The following is an 8,048-nucleotide window of genomic DNA, read 5'->3' as shown; positions in this document are numbered from 1 at the left end:
CCCTCAACCCGTGTCTCCAAACGGCCTACACGCTCCCAATTTTCATTTACTCTTAGCTGGATGCCATCCACCCTGCCTACGTACACACTTAGTCGACCATTCATAGTGTCCATCTCCCTCCTAGCTGCCTAGGCATCCTGGCGAGCGGCACGTGACATATCAGAGGCAATGCGGACGTCACGGTGCGCTGTATGCACCTCAGTCGTCAAAGTTTCCATAGCCTGCTGGAGACTCTGCACATCGCGGCTGATCCCCGTGGTGGTGGTGAAAATCTGCCTCAAAACCTGATTGTCCATATCAACCTGGGGTGGTGGTGGAGGAATTTGATGCATGTCAAGGTCTGCATTTGCTTGACCTTCCTCATTCAGTTGCCGTCGTCGTCGTGCATTTTCTAATTTCTGTTGGTGCTTCAGTCTTGCTCGGTCTTGGGCCTCTAGTGTGGATTGCTTGATAAAGGGGCTTGGCTTTTCTGGTGCTTCCCCAGGTTGGATTTGTATCCCCGCTGCTCTACATATTCCACTTATCAGACTGGGAAAAATTAGGGAGTAGTGCCTATCACCCCAAGTGTCTGTACCATGAATTTGATTGTAGATGTACGTGGCTAGATCAATCTTGTTCCCTCTAACCAAATGGTATATGAATCCGACCCTTGGATTTGTAAATGTTGTTCTGTGGGATATAGGCTCGATGTTATGGCACATGAATAACCATAAAATTGCTATGGATGGGGTGAGATCTATCTGATGCCAGTCTGCTGTACGTAGAGGCCAAGCGTTTTCACGTCCCAACAATATTTCTGCAACCTCATGCCAGTTGAAGTTCTTGGGAATAGGGACCACATTATTCCAGGATAACTGATAGTAGTCATGAATTACCTCTGGTGAAAACATAATCCATTTGCCCCTAACCCAAGTCTGATGTAAGTGCTCCGATCCGGGAGTGTCAATTTCTGTGTTGAAATTTGCATAAAATTTCTTTGCTAGATTCTCATACACCGGATGAGGTCTTTCTATAACCTTTTCCCAACCGCAATTGTGAATAAGATATGTCAATTCAAAGTTGGGGAAGTCTTCTAACTTAACTGGCCTCTCGGGAATGATTGCCCAATCACGCACAACATTGGCGTATCGGGCTGCCGTATCTGATGATAGGAATCTTCGAACACCCCCTTCGGGTTCTCTTGTTCGGACCGTTCCAGATGAGAAGCCGACCTTCTCTTTTTCCTTTGAAGTTCTTTTAGGAGGCATCCTGCAAAAGGAAATACATAATATCACTTACTTGGTGTAGAAAAAAAAAATTTGACATGAATAAACTATGAATTCATAATCCCCCAAACTTTCTTCAATATGCACATTTACGTGTGTTTATGCAATGTTTCATATCATGAAACATCAATATAACTCTAGCATTGCACAAGTATGGAAAACTCAAAATTTTGGCTCGAACATGCATTTCTAAAAATTTTTACCCATGATCAAATGACCAAGTTCGGCCCCGGGCATCACCGAGAAATATCCAAATTTTCCCGAGCAAGTTTTGGACATGTGAAAGTACATAATGATATCTAGCATATATCCAAATTTCACCCTAATCGGAGGTCGTTTGCATTAGAAAACATAGGGACGAAGGTAGTGACGTGAGTGGATATGTTGAACCATGAAATGCCTTTGTTACTTCAAATGTTAAGGCAATGTTTTCAATTGAAATATCACATGATTTTTCGACAAAAACGCTACACAATAATGATGTAAACTATTACATAAGTGAAAAGCCCAAAAAATCAAAACATGCGTTAATGTGGCATTTCGTCGAACACTTGGTGTGCAATGTGAATTACTTCCTATTTCTTACAAAACACCACCATGAAATTGCCCCCAATTCACAACACCATGTCAAACTACCTTATTCCTTCTAACTAATGCCAACACAATGAACGATAACCGGAAAATGAAGCTCAAAATTAGGGATTAGAAGAACATACCTTGTAGTTCCAATTTTCTTGTTAAATGAAATGTGACACCTCGATGTAGAATCCAATCCAATTGAATGAAGAGTGTGTGAAATGGGTGTAAGTGTAGAGAATGAAATGAGAAGTGTGCAAGTGAAGTGTGTGCAAGGGAATGAGTGAATGGGTGTGCGTGTGTGCTTGTGTTCGAGTGAGAGTGAGAGTGAGAGGGGGGGGGGGGGGAATTGTGGAAATGAAATATGTGGTCACGGGTTAAAACCCGTGACCACTACACTATGCGACCGCATAGTGTTGCACTATGCGGTCGCATAGTGCAAAACCAAAGCCTCCTTTGGCTTTCGGTTAAGGTCTATGTGACCGCATAGACCAAATCGGGTTTAAAAATTTTTTTTTTTTTTTTATAGAAATAAAATAGAATAATAATAAAAAATAATAATAAAAAGAGTGCCATTTTTGTCAAATATTTTTTTTTAACTTAAAATTTAAACTCCCCCAAAATCGGTTTTTTTTACTTAAAAATTTGACTCCAAAAGAGGAATATGCTTATCGAAACTTGGTACTAAAATCGATTTTTCATAAATGTTGTCCCGCATTCTGGAAGCTTAACCAAACCGAACATCGTCGCACATCGAAATGCGTGACACACACTCGAACACCCAAACACTTCATTTAGCACCCATTCATGCAACATTAAACGTGTAGGGCTTAGGCTATCATGCAAAATATGATCGATGACATACGAAACAAACTAAAATCAAACAAATTCCTAAACTAATGCAGTGCAATAAAATAAAATAAAGGATACAGTGGGTTGCCTCCCACTCAGCGCTATGTTATAGTCGATAGCTCGACTTTATCGTAATGCGTCATTCTGGTGATCCAAGTTGGACGATAGACTTGTCCTTTGAGAAATCACCGCCCCAGTAGTGCTTCAACCGTTGTCCATTGACTTTGAATGTCCCTTTGCTGTCGTGAGTGATCTCGATTGCCCCATGTGGAAATACTTGTGTAATGGTATATGGACCAGACCATCTCGATCTCAATTTTCCTGGAAACAGCTTAAGCCTGGAGTTATAGAGTAACACTTTTTGCCCCACTTGAAAGTCACGCCTCTGGATATGCATGTCATGCCATTTCTTGGTGCGCTCTTTGTAGATCTTTGAGTTCTCATAGGCTTCCATTCTGAGTTCATCAAGTTCATTCGGTTGTAACAGCCGTTTTTCACCTGCAGCCTTCAAATCCAAGTTCAACTTCTTCATTGCCCAGTAAGCATGATGTTCGATTTCGAGAGGTAGATGGCATGTTTTCCCAAAAACCAATCGACATGGAGACATTCCCATAGGAGTCTTGAATGCAGTCCTGTAGGCCCATAAGGCATCATCCAGCTTCTTTGACCAATCCTTTCGTGATGAATTAACTGTGACTTCCAGAATACGCTTCAATTGCCTATTGGATACTTCGACCTGTCCGCTGGTTTGGGGATGATATGCGGTGGCTACGCGGTGCTTGATGCCATATTTTGATAACAACTGCTCGAACTGACGATTGCAGAAATGTGTGCCCCCGTCACTGATTATGGCTCTCGGTGTCCCAAACCGGGTGAAAATATTCTTCTTCACAAACTCAATCACCACTTTCCCATTATTTGTAGGCAATGCAACCGCTTCAACCCATTTCGAGACATAGTCCACCGCCACTAAAATGTATTGATTTGAGAAAGATGGTGGGAATGGCCCCATAAAATCGATCCCCCAGACGTTAAATAATTTCACCTCCAAGATACTACTCAAAGGCATCTCATTTCTTCTAGAGATGTTACCGGTGCGCTGACATCGGTCACACCTCTTTACAAATTCAAACGCATCCTTAAAGAGTGTGGGCCAGTAAAAACCTGATTGGAGAATCTTCGCCGCTGTCTTAGAAGCACCAAAATGCCCTGCATATATAGATGAGTGACAGTTCTCTAATATCAAAGGCACCTCTTCCTGTGGTACACAACGCAGAACGATTTGATCAGCCCCCCGCCTGTAGAGAATGGGGTCTTCCCAAAAGTAATACTTCAATTCCGCGAAGAATTTCTTCTTCTGGTGACTTGAGTAATCTGGCGGTATGATAGACCTGGCTAAATAGTTAACTATATCTGCATACCAGGGTGCTTCCATCACACCAAAGATCTGCTCATCTGGGAAGATCTCGTTTATTTCCACTGTCTCTTCCTGTTCTGTGTCCTCAAGCCGAGATAGGTGGTCTGCTACCACGTTTTCACTGCCTTTCTTATCCTTGATTTTCAGGTCAAACTCCTGAAGTAGCAATATCCAACGGATGAGGCGTGGCTTAGCATCCTTCTTCTCCATCAAGTATCTGATGGCGGCATGATCTGTGTAGACTATGACCTTCGACCCCACAAGGTATGATCGAAATTTGTCAAACGCATAGACTACAGCAAGAAGCTCTTTCTCCGTAGTGGCATAATTTAACTGAGCATCGTTCAAAGTCTTACTTGCATAGTAGATCACGTGAAATACTTTATTCCTTCGTTGACCCAACACGGCTCCCACAGCATAATCACTAGAGTCACACATTAATTCAAATGGCAGATTTCAATCCGGTGTGATAATTACAGGTGCTGAAGTTAACTTCTCTTTCAAAGTATTAAAGGCCTGCAGACACTCATCAGTAAACTCAAATGTGGACTCTTTCATCAGTAAACAGCACAGAGGTTTGGTAATTTTTGAAAAATCCTTGATAAACCTTCTGTAGAATCCAGCGTGCCTAAGAAAACTGCGAACACCCTTCACTGAGATAGGTGGTGGTAACTTCTTGATCACCTGAATCTTTGCCCTGTCCACTTCAATACCCTTTGCTGAAATTTTATGCCCTAGTACGATACCTTCTTGCACCATAAAGTGGCATTTCTCCCAATTCAACACCAAGTTGGTCTCCGTACACCGTTGTAGCACAAGACTTAGATGCTTCAAGCACTCATCAAATGAAGATCCAAACACAGAGAAGTCATCCATGAATACCTCGATAAATTTCTCAATCATGTCCGAGAAAATAGCCATCATGCAGCGTTGAAAGGTAGCGGGGGCGTTGCATAATCCAAATGGCATTCTTCTATACGCAAAGGTGCCATAGGGGCAAGTGAAAGTGGTCTTTTCCTGATCGTCTGGTGCCACTGGAATCTGATTATACCCGGAGTACCCATTTAGGAAACAGTAGTGTGAATGCCCTGCTAATCTCTCCAACATCTGATCAATGAACGGTAATGGAAAGTGATCCTTTCGAGTAGCTGAGTTAAGCTTACGGTAGTCAATGCACACTCTCCATCCAGTCACTGTCCGCGTAGGAATCAACTCACTTCTTTCATTTTCTATCACTGTGATTCCTCCTTTCTTGGGAACAACTTGCACTGCACTGATCCATGCACTATCTGATATTGGATAAATAATGCCTGCATCGAGCAACTTCAATACCTCAGCTCTAACCACTTCCTTTATGTGTGGATTCAATCTCCGCTGCCCATCAATGCTTGGTTTAAATTTTTCCTCCATGAGTATCTTATGCATACATATAGATGGGTTGATCTCCTTTATATCTGCAATCGACCACCCAATAGCTGTTTTATTCTCCCTTAACACCCGAAGTAGTTTTTCTTCCTCTACCTCACTGACAGTGCTTGAAATAATAACAGGTAGTGTAGAAGATTCCCCCAGGTACGCATATCGAAGATGTGGTGGCAACTGTTTGAGTTCCAATTTGGGCGGTTTCACAATAGATGGCACTGATTTTGCAGTTCTAGTTCCCAACTCTTCATAGTAGCGTCTGTGCATATATGGCTGGTTACTCTCCAAAAACCTAGCACATGTCTCAATCTTACTTGATTCAGAATGGGTGGATTGTGAATGTGCAATGCATGCCTCATATGCATCGGAAGGATGATGTAGCCGAAATGTGTCTTGAACTATTCGGTCGACTACATCGATCTGGAAACAACTGTCTGCCTCAGTAGGAAATTTCATTGCTTTGAACACGTTGAATGAGATTTGCTCGTCACCAAGCCTTAATATCAGCTGCCCCTTCTGAACATCTACAATTGCTCTCCCAGTGGCTAAGAAAGGTCGTCCCAAAATGAGTGGGACATCTTTATCTTCTTCCATGTCCAAGATAAGAAAATCAGCTGGAAATATGAACTTCTCTACTTTTACCAGCACGTTTTCAATGATTCCTCTTGGATGTGTAAGGGATCGATCTGCTAACTGCAATGTCACTGTTGTGGCTTTCGCTTCTCCCAAGCCGAGTTTCCTGAAAACAGAAAGAGGCATTAGATTAATACTTGCACCCAAATCACACAAAGCTTTATCAAAATAACAGTCTCCAATAGTGCAGGGTACAGTAAAACTCCCTGGATCTTTCAGTTTTGGGGGTAGCTTTCTCTGGATTCGGTCGCTGCATTCCTCAGTCAACATTACTGTTTCGTGTTCTTCTATCTTTCGCTTGTTGGAGAGGATATCCTTCAAGAATTTTGCATAGCTCGGCATCTGGACAAGTGCTTCAGCAAATGGGAAGTTGATATGCAGTTTCTTGAAGACTTCAAGGAACTTACTGTATTGCTGATCCATTTTGTGCTTTCTCAACCTTTGTGGAAACGGAATAGGAGGCTCATGAGGGTTAACAGGATTAGTATTTTTACCCTGTGATGTCTTGGAATTCCTCTTAACCTCATCTCCTATTTCATTGTCAGTTTGCTCCACACTTCCTTCCTCCAAGATTGGCATTGCTTCCTTGTTGGCTCCCGAACTTGTTATATGTGGTTCCGGCAGTTGTACTTCACTTCTGGTTGTTATAGCCTTTGCATGTTCCTTAGGGTTAACTTCAGTATTGCTGGGTAGGTTTCCCGGTGCTCTACCTGTTATGGAAATTGCTATCTGTCCCACTTGTGTCTCCAAGTTCTTGATCGCTGCACTTTGATCTTGAAGCGTTGTTTCCGTCCTTCGCATAAATTGGTTATTGGCTTCCATGTACTGATTGGTGTGTGTCATAAATTTCTCGAACATGTCCTCCAAATTTGGCTTTTTGTCTTGCTGCTAATATTGCCCTTGTGGTCTATTTTGATTTTGGTTGCTCCAAGAGAAATTTGGGTGTTTTCTCCAGCCTTGATTGAAAGTTTCTGAATGTGGGTTATTCTGCTGGCGTTGACCCCATTGTGCAAATTCTGCATGTTCTACTCCTTGTGCCAAAATTGGGCAAGTAGCAGTATTGTGATCTGCTCCACATTCTTCACAACTCTGCTTCACAACTTGCTTAGCAGTGGCGGTTTGTGAAATGCTTTCAACCTTATGGAATAAGGAATCTATTTTCGCCGATAGTGCTGAGTAAGTATCTACTTCATACACCCCAGATGCTCTCTTCTGAACTACTCGATCTGTAGACCACATAGCTGAAGTTATAGCCATCCTTTCAAACAACTCCCATGCTCCATCAATTGTTCTTGTAGAGATAGACCCGTCAGATGATGCATCCATCATACTCTTGAATGATGGGAGTAATCCAGTGTAGAAAAATTTGATCTGGGTCTTCTTGTCAAAACCATGTTGCGGGCACTTCCTTAACATGTTCTTGAAACGGTTCCATGCCTCTTCAAATGACTCTGACTCGATCTGGTTGAATATTGAGATGTCATGCTGCATTTTAGCTACTTTAGCTGGCGAGAAGAACTTGGTGCAGAATTTATGAGCTAGCTCGTTCCAAGTGGTGATGCTTCCGACAGAGAGTGAATCCAGCCATTCGAGTGCTTTATCCCTTAAGGTGTGCGGGAACAAACGCAGTCTTATAGCATCATCAGAGATACCTTGGTATCTAAAGTGTTGACACATATCAAGAAATCGAGATATGTGTGTATGCGGATTCTCACTAGCCATCCCATGGTATTGATGCCCATTCTGAAACAGTTGAATCACGTTTGTCTTCAGTTGGAAGTTCGGTTGCCCAAATGAAGGATATACAATACGAGATTGACTTTGCACCACCAATGGTGCCATGAAATCCCCAAGTACCGTATTTCCATCCTCTTCCACTGCCA

The sequence above is a fragment of the Olea europaea genome, unplaced genomic scaffold (assembly GCF_002742605.1).
Source record: "Olea europaea var. sylvestris unplaced genomic scaffold, O_europaea_v1 scaffold959, whole genome shotgun sequence".
Classification (NCBI taxonomy): Eukaryota; Viridiplantae; Streptophyta; class Magnoliopsida; order Lamiales; family Oleaceae; genus Olea; species Olea europaea.
The sequence above is the reverse complement of the archived record's forward strand: the minus strand, read 5'-3'. Positions refer to the sequence as shown.